Source organism: Saccopteryx leptura, chromosome X (genome assembly GCF_036850995.1).
Source record: "Saccopteryx leptura isolate mSacLep1 chromosome X, mSacLep1_pri_phased_curated, whole genome shotgun sequence".
NCBI classification, from domain to species: domain Eukaryota; kingdom Metazoa; phylum Chordata; class Mammalia; order Chiroptera; family Emballonuridae; genus Saccopteryx; species Saccopteryx leptura.
In genome coordinates this window covers 25,971,400-25,984,135 of record NC_089516.1, presented here as the reverse complement: position 1 = coordinate 25,984,135, position 12,736 = coordinate 25,971,400, and positions in this window count along the sequence as shown.

Sequence of the window (12,736 nt, the reverse complement as noted above, 5' to 3'; positions counted from 1 at the left end):
ATCAGTGGGAAGGTTTAGAAGAGCTGCTATAGAAAAGGTGCCAAATTGTCACAATGGCACAGCGGAGAAAGTGGATGATGTCATCCATGTATTTTGATTCCATCCTAATCTAAGTTACCCTTAGTAATAGGCCCCCCAAGCTGTCTTTGCTCCCTGTGCTTTTTAACCCCTTCTACTCCCACTCCAGTCTACACATTGCATCCGGAGTGATGCTTTAAAAATGTAAACTAGGTTTGTGGTCATATCTGGTTAAAGATCATTATTTGTCTGATCAGTTCTTCCCTCTCCTCCGTCTACAGTCTCGCTGCACTTCAGCCACACTGACCTGCTTTCATTTCTCAAATGCCAGCTTCATTCCTACTATTACATCTGTCTGAAATGCTTTCCTCACTCAGCCGCTATCTGCTTTGATCGTTACCGAATATACAGTAAAAGCATATCACCGGGCACATTGTACTGGCTTAATCTATAGTTACTGAATACCTTAATGAAAAAAGAAGAGTAGGGTTTAGTTGATGGTGGGCACATAGGATTATACTGAGGCACAAGAAGACAGTACAGTAGTTATAAATATAATTCTAGTTTGTGGATATACGAGGTGTTGTTCTTTGTATGTAATACATAGGTGGTAGGTTGGAGTCTGGGCTAGGCTGGACATCATACTATGAATTGTGTGAAATGGGAATGAGCGACGCTGGTGTTCAAGATGATGATAAGTGCAGTAGGTTAGAAAGTTAGAATTAGTATTGAATACAGACGTTGTAGTTGATAGTGGTCATTTTAGTGGGAAGTCCTTCCAGACTGGTGAAGCATGCTAAGTGCAACAGTTAAAAGGAACATTTTGTTGCGGATTAGGAGATTGACACAAATGGAGCAAAAGTTAGTGTTTCAAAGTGCTATGACATGCAAGGACAAATAGACAAGTTGGCTTGGTGAATATAATACCCATGATGCAAGACAGGCTTCACTATGATGGCTCAGAAAACCTAATTGCAAGGGACTTTTGAGGACAGTGTATCAGCTTATCACATGCCAAAAATATTTCATTTCAGAGACTTTAGTTTTCTCATTAATTTTATCACTAATCCATTCATTTTCAAAATGTATTTCAGGATTTCACATCAGGTTGACTTTAAAGCTTATATGCAGATGAAGGTTCCCTTTCCTTGCTCTGAGTACAGACGTTGGACCTATTCTGTGCTTAAGAGTGAAGCAAGCTTACGTTGGCTCTGCAAACAGGATTATTAAACAACCAATTACTATTCAGATCGTGTTACATTCCCTAAAATTACTCAAGCAAGAGTCTTGAACTTATTCAACCTGAACACATCTGATATCCTCAGACAAGTAGGGTATGTAAATTAGAGAGCTCTGGTTTTACCAGTGTGGAATCAGGTCTACTTCTTCTCCTTAGGACTCCATGACTAATAACCTGAATTGTCTAAATTTCAAGAGTAGTCGAGTCCCCAGTGGTAAGCCCGTTTCCTTGTTTCTGCTTCTGTTCGGTCCAGTAATACATGAAGGTGCAAAGAATTTTTTTACACGCAAATTTCAGCAAGTTGAGTTAATCCTTTCAAAATGGATTTTTGTTCCATTATTCCATTAGGATATGATTCCCGACATCTTAGAAATAGTTCCATGATAACAGTTTCAGGTTCTCAATTATGTGAGGAAATTACAGAAAACGAGGTAATGGATTTGTAACCTGGATACAAGGAGGGGTTCCAGCTTCCATGCCGATGGTGTGCCTTTGAGGCAGTCATTCTGAAAAAGAGTTGATCTTCACTGTTCTCACCACAAACACGAGCACACAACATAACAGCTATGTGAGCTGCTGGATGTGATCATTAACCTTATCACAGTAATCATTTCACAATGTGTATATGTGCATCAAATCATCGCATGCAACACCTTAAATTTACAGGCTACATGTCCCTTATATCTTTTTTTTTTTTTTTTTGTATTTTTCTGAAGCTGGAAATGGGGAGAGACAGTCAGACAGACTCCCGCATGCGCCCGACCGGGATCCACCCGGCACGCCCACCAGTGGGCAACACTCTGCGCACCAGGGGGCGATGCTCTTGCCTCTTCGGGGCATCGCTCTGTCACGACCAGAGCCACTCTAGCGCCTGGGGCAGAGGCCAAGGAGCCATCCCCAGCGCCCCGGCCATCTTTGCTCCAATGGAGCCTCGGCTGCGGGAGGGGAAGAGAGAGAGACAGAGAGGAAGGAGAGGGGGAGGGGTGGAGAAGCAGATGGATGCTTCTCCTGTGTGCCCTGGCCGGGAATCGAACCCGGGACTTCTGCACACCAGGCCGACGCTCTACCACTGAGCCAACCGGCCAGGGCCTGTCCCTTATATCTTAACAAAGCTGGAAAGTGTGAAAAACTGACATAGTCATGTTCTCTTCCTGACTCCTTTCAGCAATTTCAGGGATCAAAGAAGATAAAATGTATAAGTGCCAAAAAAGTAAACAGTAATACTAAATATGAGTTACTTTTAACAACTGTGATTTTAATAACTATAGAACCAAAATTCATGGTCGAAAGCCTTTAGCTGATTGGCTGTGTAATTCTGAAATCTAGTAGAATTTCTTTTTTTAATTTTTAAACAACAGAATATAATTATATTTCAGTCCCCAACTTCTGTACAACCAAAAAATAAAACACCACGGTTAAATGACTAAAATAAATAACCCATAGTATTTTATGTGCAGTACTACACTGACTATGTACTTTTAAGGATTGGAGATGTGTTGCTGTTATCTATATTCTCAACATATTTAGTCTTTCTCCTACATGGGCCAGTTAACTCGTTCTCTCCCGTCCTGCTAGACGCCTTCTCCCTTTCTGCAATCTTCTCCTCTACTCATTTGGTTGTCAAGTTTTCCCATCTTCAAAAATCTATTCAAGTAGTATAGCTACCACAACACTTTCTCCAACTGCTTCAAACTTTACTTTGTTCTGTGAACTTTTGTTATATATAATCATTTCTACTCAGTTCTCAATCTAATTATCTACTAGTTATTTCCTGTGGATTTTCTTTGACTCTTTAACTTTTTATAAAGTTCTTGAGAGCAGGTGCTATGTTTTATAATCCTCTTAAATACCTCAGTAGGTATTCTTCATGTGTTTGATTCATTGTTTACAAAATGGTACACACCAGATAATCTGCTTCTAAACACTGTCTGACTACTATTATGTTCATAGTAATGGGGGATTTTCCTGATGGCCATATATCTATCATATTTATTGGTAGTTTAAGCACAGTCCACAGAAGGACCATCCCTCTATTGAAATGCCTTTTGTTTGGGAGCTCCTCTCATTATACTTGCATTAAAAGGAAAAATTCTATTCCCTGTCTATGATGGAAAATTATGTCATTTTTGGCTGGGACTGCAGTATAATATAGTCTAGCTCTGTCGCTTAACTTTGATAAAAACTAAATATATGTGGAATGAATATCTCAAAAGAAAGTAAAGAAACAGCTTTCATCGTCTATGGATTTCTTATTGTTGCTAAAAAGAATATGTTTTCTGTATGGATTTCAATAACTTATTCAACAAATATTTAGTAATAGGCAGGAATGAGAAAAGGCATGGTCTCATGATATAGTCATTGTTAATACAGAGGTTGTGTTTTCCCACATATTTTCAGTGCTCATGCTTACTATAAGTGTATTTTGTAGAATGGTCAGTTCCTTAATATCCAAATGAGGTTGATTGCTTTATTACAAATGTCTACATTTTTTCTGAGTAGTTGCTATTAATATATAGCATTTTTAGGAGAACCTTATGGGCTGACAGATTTAGCATGGTTAACATCACTGTACCTTGGCCCTGGCCGGTTAGCTCAGTGGTAGAGTGTCAGCCTGGCATGTGGATATCTCAGGTTTAATTCCTGCTCAGGGCACACAGAAGAAGCAACCATCTATTTCTCCATCCCATCCCCTCACACACACACTTTCTCTCTCTTTCTCTCCCTCTTCCCCTCCCGCAGCCATGGCTTGATTGGTTTGAGCACATCAGACACAGGAGCTGAGGATGGCTCGGTGCAACCTCCATCTCAGGTGCTAAAAATAGCTCAGTTGCAAGCACGGCCTCAGATGGGCAGAGTATCAGTCCCAGATGGAGGTTGCTGGGTGGATCCCGGTCAGGGTGCATGCGAGACTCTGTCTATCTCCTCTCTTCTCACTTGGAAAAGAAGAAGAAGAAGAAAAAAAACCAGTCTGATCATTCTTCCACAAGAACTACAATCTGGGGATGTTGTGGCTATGCTCTCACACAGTGAATTATAAAAATGTTAAACAGAGATCCTATTAATAGAACACATTCTATTTTTTTAGTGAGCTACTATGACAAATCTATGAAAATACAGTATTATTTGTTTACATGATATGGCTCCTACCTTTTGTTTTCAACTTGATAAACTTGTTAAAAATCAATTTGAGTTATCAGGTTCTTACGTTACTTGTTGTTGTTTTTTTTTTCTCATTTTCCATTTATGTTTTTCTGGTGTGATCAGGACATTCATTTTAACAAGCTTACTGTACAGGAGACTTTTCTTAACAAAATAACGAGTACTAGAGGCAACTGTAGACACAAACATAAAATGTGAACCTGCTAAAGGGCTTTAACTTTTATCTCCACATTTCTTGGCATAGTATTTAAATTGTGTGTTCAGGATTACATTGACATATATTCCTATTACACACTAATATGAGATTGGGGATATTATGGAAAAATAAATGATATGTTTTAAATATCTAAAATGTATTTTTTTTGATGATGTTTCATAGAATTATATTACATTTGTAACATAACTTGCATCTTATGGTTTGGGGGTATAAATTTTAAAGACTAACATATCGCCATTGGCAAATTATTCATCTACCTGTAAGAGTATCTACATTTTAGTCATTCTAAAACATCTCATAGCCTGTGAGAGATAATTTACTTTTCTCATTAAATTATGCCAGCATCATATTAAAATGCAATATGTACATGTGACAACTGATCTTTACGGAAAAAAAAGTCCATGAATCACTCCTGTAACATTTGGAATTAAATTCATTAACAAAAATAATACCATGCTTCATCTTTTACATTTTGCTTTCTTAGCATCTGGTCCTTAGTCTGGTTAATTGCATTATAATGGCTCTGTGTTGTAACAGATGCTCGATTTTTTTTTCAAGAATCATAATTTTGTTTCATATTTTGGAATACCTGCTTTGCAACTGTCATTCCTATTTACTAGAGCCAGAGGGAAATGAAACCTGTTTCTTTTTTCATTTGAAAAGTATTAAAAGCTCAAATTTGTTCAAAGATCAAGGACCCTATACTTTTCACATTAAAAGCTATTTTTTCCTCATTAGTTTGTTGAGTACTACACTTCTGGTTGAGATCAACAGTCGTGATTAGCCAGAAAATGGCTAATATAGTGAACAATGCCTCACATATTTATTTTTAATGTATGCAGTTAATATTCTTTTAAGTATTAAATAAATTAATATATTATTGGAGCTATACAATGGGCTAATTTCTGATGGTGAATATAATAAAATCTTATAAGAGAGTCAATTTTTAAGGTGATAATCTATATAATCATAACTCAGGCAGACTGTGATCAAGTTATACTGTAAAGAGCCTTCACGTTTTAGTGAAATCTTAATTTTTCACTCGAAGGGGATAGGCTGATGTACTTCCAGTTAGGCTGCAAGTGTGGGGCTTTTTTTTGGGGGGGGCAGTTGTATTTCTCTGAAGTTGGAAACAGGGAGGCAGTCAGACAGACTCCCGTATGCGCCCGACCGGGATCCACCTGGCATGCCCACCAGGGGGCGATGCTCTGCCCATCTGGGGCGTTGCTCTGTTGCAACCAGAGCCATTCTAGCGCCTGAGGCAGAGGCCACAGAGCCATCCTCAGCGCCTGGGCAAACTTTGCTCCAATGGAGCCTTGGCTGCAGGAGGGGAAGAGAGAGACAGAGAGGAAGGAGAGCGGGAGGGGTGGAGAAGCAGATAGGCGCTTCTCATGTGTGCCCTGGCCGGGAATCGAACCCGGGACTCCTGCACACCAGGCCGATGCTCTACCACTGAGCCAACTGGCCAGGGCCACAAATGTGTTATTATTACTGAAAACACGTACTTTCTTCAGGAAATGATCTATTAATGTCTTTAACACTAAAAAGCAACATAGCATTATAAAATCTGTTTACAATTTTCTGACTTTAGATAGGAAAGTTGCAAACAGACTCATTTTAATTCTGTAATGGTGAAAACCATTATATTGTATAATGTGCATGTTATATGTGGTATATTTATTTAGCAAATGTTTGAGATGTTTACTCTCTATAGTTGCTGTTTGTACTAATAAACAGTTTTATTATTGTTGGAATTGTGTCATGGACACATGCTGAAAGAAATGGCATTAGTCATTTTGTTTATCCTCTAATTTGGTGAAATTGAACAGAATAATAAGTCACTTAGAGCTATAGCAAATACTATGTAAAAACAAAACAGGAGAAAGATGAAAAATTAACAAGAGCATTGGTTTATACGGTATCGGGCTATAGGGAAACATCCAAATGTTAGGCTTATAAGTATTGGGCAGGGTTCTTAAAATGTTATAATAAAATAGCTACGAGTCAGGAAACGGAGGATTTTTTTTTTTAACTTTCGTTATCTAGTAGTGAAATGCCCTTCAGAGTGTCACTTAATATTGTTGTTGTCAGAGCTGTCTGTTTGAAAGGGTGAAATTAGTGATACTCCCCCCCTCCCATCTTCAGAATATGTTGTAGAGACTGCTTAGTTTCTGTGGTTTCATGTTTAAGCTTCATGGAAAGTGATGTTGCAAATGGGAAAATTATCAGCGGCATTAACAACGTCCTCATAGTTGTCTATTGACGGAGGAGGATGTGCGGGAAACAGAGCAAACACAATTGACTTAGTCACAGTTGCTTTTTAATTTTCAGTCTCAAGCTTCTCTGTCTAACCAAAAGGATATATATAGCACCATGTGTGACAGCCATTGACAACTTGAATGGAAACTAACAAATTTCTTGATGTGTTGTGATGTGATAAGGGTAATGATAAAATCAGCATCCAAACCTTCGAAACCCAATTCAGCACCGTTCACAACACTTCGTGGAGAACTTGGATTGTGCCAGTTCTGTTCTGTAATAGAGACACGATGGTGAACAAATCAAAACCCTGACCTTGAGGCCATGCAGCCAAATTACAGGCTTCTTAATCTGGTGCCCACTAACCAAGGTAGGAGAAAAAAATTACATCTTTATTGGCAATAACCTCTAACTGAAAACAAGCAATTTTTTTTCAATTATGAAGATAAACATCACACTCCAGTATTAGCATTATCTGTGTTATCGGCAACATTTTTATATCAAATGCCAGTTGTGGATATTTTGAAAGGTCATCGATATTCACCATGACTTTGAATTTATATCAATTAGTATATTTTCAACTAGTGCATTAATAACCACATGTAGTCCTATATTTATTATTTGATAACTATATTGTAACATAATTAATTTCCTTTGTATTCCTATATGATTTTTCTTTTTTTAATGCATTTTAAACCATTCTGGGAAGTGTACCATATGCTTTACCAGATGCTAAAGGGATCCATAGCACAAAAATTGTTAACACCATATCTAGAAGAGACACAGGCAAATGTGTATAACACTGTGATAAAGAACAATAATGGAGGCACGTAGCCGATGCTGTGAAATTGGGTATGACTGTCCCAGCCGGAGGCCTGGCAAGGCCGTGTTTGAGTTGGTCTAGAAGCAAGTGCAATCTTCTCACTAGTGGTAACGTGTGAGAGAGGGCTTTCTGGAAAAGAGAAATAGTCGGTGCAAGGTCACCTAGTAGGAGCATACAGGGAAGAGAATAGAAAGCAGCTTAGTGTGACAATGTAAAAACACTTCTATTTCAAATGGTTGATGGCTGAAGACTTGCCTTGGGTGTGGGGGGTGAACACACAATATGGTGTACAGAGATGTGCTGTAGAATTGGGCACCTGAAACCTGTATAATTCCGTTAACTAGTGTCACCCCAATAAATTCAATTAAAAAATAAAAGTACATACTGCTATCTTTTTTACTATTGGGGTACATACACCCTGTACCATTTATATTTGTTGATCTGTAGAATTCTAATTGCCACATCATTTTTATTAATTATTTGCAAGGAGAAAATATTCTCCGGCTTTTTATATATTTTAACTGACTCTATCCTATAAAGAGTAACATCATAAACAACAGCAGAAAACATCAAAGAAGAGATCAAAGCTGTGTCAGCTTTTTAAAGCTCTCATTATTTCAATCAACATCTACCTGTACAGGGGAACGCTGAAGCTGGTCCACCTTGCCAGTTTCTCATCACGTTTTCAGACAACTGTCAGTCACTTTTCTGGCCTGTGGACCATAACTGCCTAACATGAAATCTCAACAGACTAAACCACATAACTGGATAATTTTTTAAACACCCACAGGGTCGTTCCTCTGTCATAATGGTGAAAGGCAGCTTCATTTGCCAAGCTCGGACTTCCTGAACTTATGCTTTATCTGGCTTTCTGGGAGAAATGTTGATGTGACTATCTAGATTATAATGAAGGTCATCCAGAGAAGCAGCTATGATTTCAACAAATTAAAGAAACAGGGTAATCTGAAAGACACACTAACGAAATCAGTCTATTTAACCGGTCCCCTTCATCTAGGCAGTATTGTGTTACATTCCTTGTTGAGAGAGAAGGTTCATTTCTTTCTCTTATTTATTTATTTATTTATTTATTTATTTATTTATTTATTTATGCCACTGTGGTAAGAACACTTAATATGAGATCTACCCTCTAACAACAATTTAAATGTACGATAAGGTCTTGTTAACTATAAGCACCGTGTTATACGGCAGATCTCAAGAACTTGTTCATCTTGCTTAACTGAAAGTTTATGCCCCTGTGATTAGTACTCCAAATATTTTCTTTCCCCCAGCGCACGGCAACCACCATTCCTCTCTTTCATTCTGTGGATTTGACTACTACAGATGCCTAATATAAGTGGGCTCATGCGGTGTACTTGTGTTTCTGTGACTGACTGGCTTATTTCATTTAGCGTATGCTCCAGGCACATCCATGTTATAGCAAATGTCAGGATTTGTTTCTTTTTAAATCTAAATAATAGTCTCTATATGTATGTGTGTGCCACATTTTCTTTATCTGTTCTTTCATTAATGGGCATTTCAGGCTGTTTCCACATCTTGGCTATTGTAAATAGTGACGCTATGAAAACGGAAGTGGAGATACCTCTTCAGAATACTGATTTTGGTTCTTTGGGATAAATACGCAGAAGTAGGATTGCTAGATTATATGGTAGTTCTATTTTTAATTTTTTGAGTAATATATATACTGGTTTCCAGAGCAGCTGTACCATTTTGTATTCCTACCAACAGTGTACAAGGGTTCTAATTTCTCTACATCCTCGCCACACCTGTTGTCTTTGGGTTTTTGATAGTAGCCATTTTTACCGGTGTGAGGTCCTATCTCATTGTGGTTCGGATTTACATTTACCTGATGATTAGTGATACTGAGCATGTTTTCATATACCTATTGGCAATTTGTATGTCTCCTTCGTAAAAATGTTTATTTGAGTTCTTTGCCCATTTCTTAATCAGGTTCTTTGTTTGTTTGTTTGTTTTTGCTATTGAGATGTAGTTTCTTCTTACACAGTTTGAAGACTAACCCTTTATCAGATGGTTTGTAAATATTTTCTCCCATTCCATAGGGTTCACTTAGTAAACAACTCTTCCAATAACTCTCTTTTTAAAAAATATTTTATTTATTCATTTTAGAGAGGAGAGAGAGAATGAGAGAGAGGGAGAAGTGGGGGAGGGAGCAGGAAGCATCAACTCCCATATGTGCCTTAACCAGGGAAGCCATGGGTTTCAAACCGGTGACCTCAGTTTTGGAGGTTGACACTTTATCCCCTGTGCCACCACAGGCTAAGCCCAATAACTCTCTTATTATCGGCCTTGATTTCAAATAGGAGTCTACAGAGACCTAAATGGACACTAGTTAACCAATATAAGATTATACTTTAAACTTAATAGTTATCTATAATTTTCAGAAAAATGAGCATGGACATATTTTTAAAAGTGGTTGAAGTAAGAAAACAATATTCCAGAATGAAATATAAAAAATCAAAATATATTAAGCTGGCCCTGGCCGGTTGGCTCAGTGGTAGAGTGTCGGCCTGGCGTGCAGGAGTCCCGGGTTCAATTCCCAGCCAGGGCACACAGGAGAAGCGCCCATCTGCTTCTCCACCCCTCCCCCTCCCCTTCCTCTCTGTCTCTCTCTTCCCCTCCTCCAGCAGCCAAGGCTCCATTGGAGCAAAGTTTGCCCAGGCGCTGAGGATGGCTCTGTGGCCTCTGCCTCAGGTGCTAGAATGGCCCTAGTTGCAACAGAGCAACGCCCCAGATGGGCAGAGCAGCTCCCCCTGGTGGGCGTGCCGGGTGGATCCCAGTCGGGCACATGTGGGAGTCTGTCTGACTGCCTCCCCATTTCCAACTTTAGAAAAATACAAAAACAAAACAAAAAAATATATATTAAGCTGTGGTTAAACAGGCTATAATTAGATTCATTTATATCATTTGGTAGTACAGATCAGATATATAATAAATATATCTACTTTAGTAAATATTTAGCCTGCCAATAAATTTGATAATATAATCATGAATATACTTTTTATTTAAGGGTATCAGCTTTTGCCTTGCACAGACAGGTTTAAATCACTTCTTAAATCTGTAATCCTACATAAATTTCTAAACAGTCTGAACTTAGGGACTAATTATATAAAATGTATACAGTTGTCCCCTCACCATATCACGGTTCACTTTTCTCAGTCTCACTGTATCACAGATTTTTAAATTGTATATATCTAATTTTGCATTGTGTATTTTTTTCTATATTGCGGGATTTTACTTAGGTGTAAGAGTGTAGAAAGTGTTTAAGAGCATAGGAAGTGTTTATAAGAGTGTGGTAAAGATTAATAACAGCATGGTAAAGGTTTATAAGAGTGTGAGGAAGGTTCATAAAGCCTTAAAAATATATAAGTAATAAAATAACTATAAGGTCGCTACTTCACGGATTTTTGCCTATCACGAGGGGTTCTGGAACCTGACCCCCACTCTAGAAAGAGGTCCACTGTAATTGGTATTTTGTAAGCACCTCACAAATGGTACTCATTCCAGTGACTTATTATTATTAATGAATACTTACTACAATAGTTTTAGTGTTGGTAAAATTGCTAATATAATATGCAGCATAATTTTGTTTCCTTCTAAATAGATCAACTTGGCCTTCCTCCTTTACTTTGCTATGAGCAACTTTTTAAAAAAGTTATTATCTTCTATCAACAAAATGTTACTTTATTATATTCGGAGGTTAGTTTCATTTAAGGAAAAATGTTTCCAGATCAAAAATTATACTTTGAAATTCACATTTCATTTAATTTAGTTTTATCATTAATTTCTAAAGACCCTGAAATTATTACATGAACACGGTAATTTTAGTATTTGCTGAATGAAGAAATGAATAATTCTTTGGGAATTTGACTCTGTTCCATATAGTTAATGCTTCCTATAAGATATTACAAATTCTGTTGCATTATTGTCCTTTCTATTATAACTGCAATTTTGTTATTTTGCAACGAATCACCATGTATAAATTCATAGTCATGGGGTTTTCAATCATTATCATGGAATGTATACATATCTCAAGTGTCACTTCCCTGGATTGGAGTTTACATCTCTAAATTTTAAAAACTGCTATTTTTTTTTTTTTTTGTATTTTTCCGAAGCCAGAAACAGGAAGGCAGTCAGACAGACTCCCGCATGCACCTGACCGGGATCCACCTGGCACGCCTACCAGTGGGCAATGCTCTGCCCACCTGGGGCGTCGCTCTGTTGCAACCAGAGCCACTCTAGCACCTGAGGCAGAGGCCACAGAGCCATCCTCAGCGCCCGGGCCAACTTTGCTCCAATGGAGCCTTGGCTGCGGGAGGGGAAGAGAGAGACAAAGAGGAAGGAGAGGGGGAGGGGCAGAGAAGCAGATGGGCGCTTCTCCTGTGTGCCCTGGCCAGGAATCGAACCCGGGACTCCTGCACACCAGGCCAACGCTCTACCACTGAGCCAACCAGCCAGGGCAAAACTGCTAATTTTTAAACTTAGTGTCTCTACTCCCCTATACTAGTGTATTTCCATATCTCCTGCTGCCTTTCTAATAAACTTTGTTAAATATATCTTGACAGCCACTGGTATTTATTTCTGACCCCTTGGCATTTATAATGCTTAAATTTCCTTTTTTCTTTTTTCCAAAGAAGTCAAGCAAAACATCTATGCCATCCAGGCCCCCTTTGCACGGCAAGGAAAGCAGCTGGGAAACAAACTGATACAGAAATCACAGCAGGGTCTGGACAGGGAAGTTGTTTCTGACTATCTGAAACCGCCATGTCTGTGAGCGGACCAGAAAAACTCCTTTAGAGACTCAGAACATCTAAATTATTAGTTTTTCTTTATAATTATTATTTTTAATTTTTTCTTGAAATTATTGCAGTGACACTAGCTTGAAAGCTTTTTCTTTGATGCATTCGGAATTAATGCCTGCTTGTACTGTGACATCTATCCGACCTCGGTAAAACCTTTTAGCCACTTGCTACAGAACATGGAA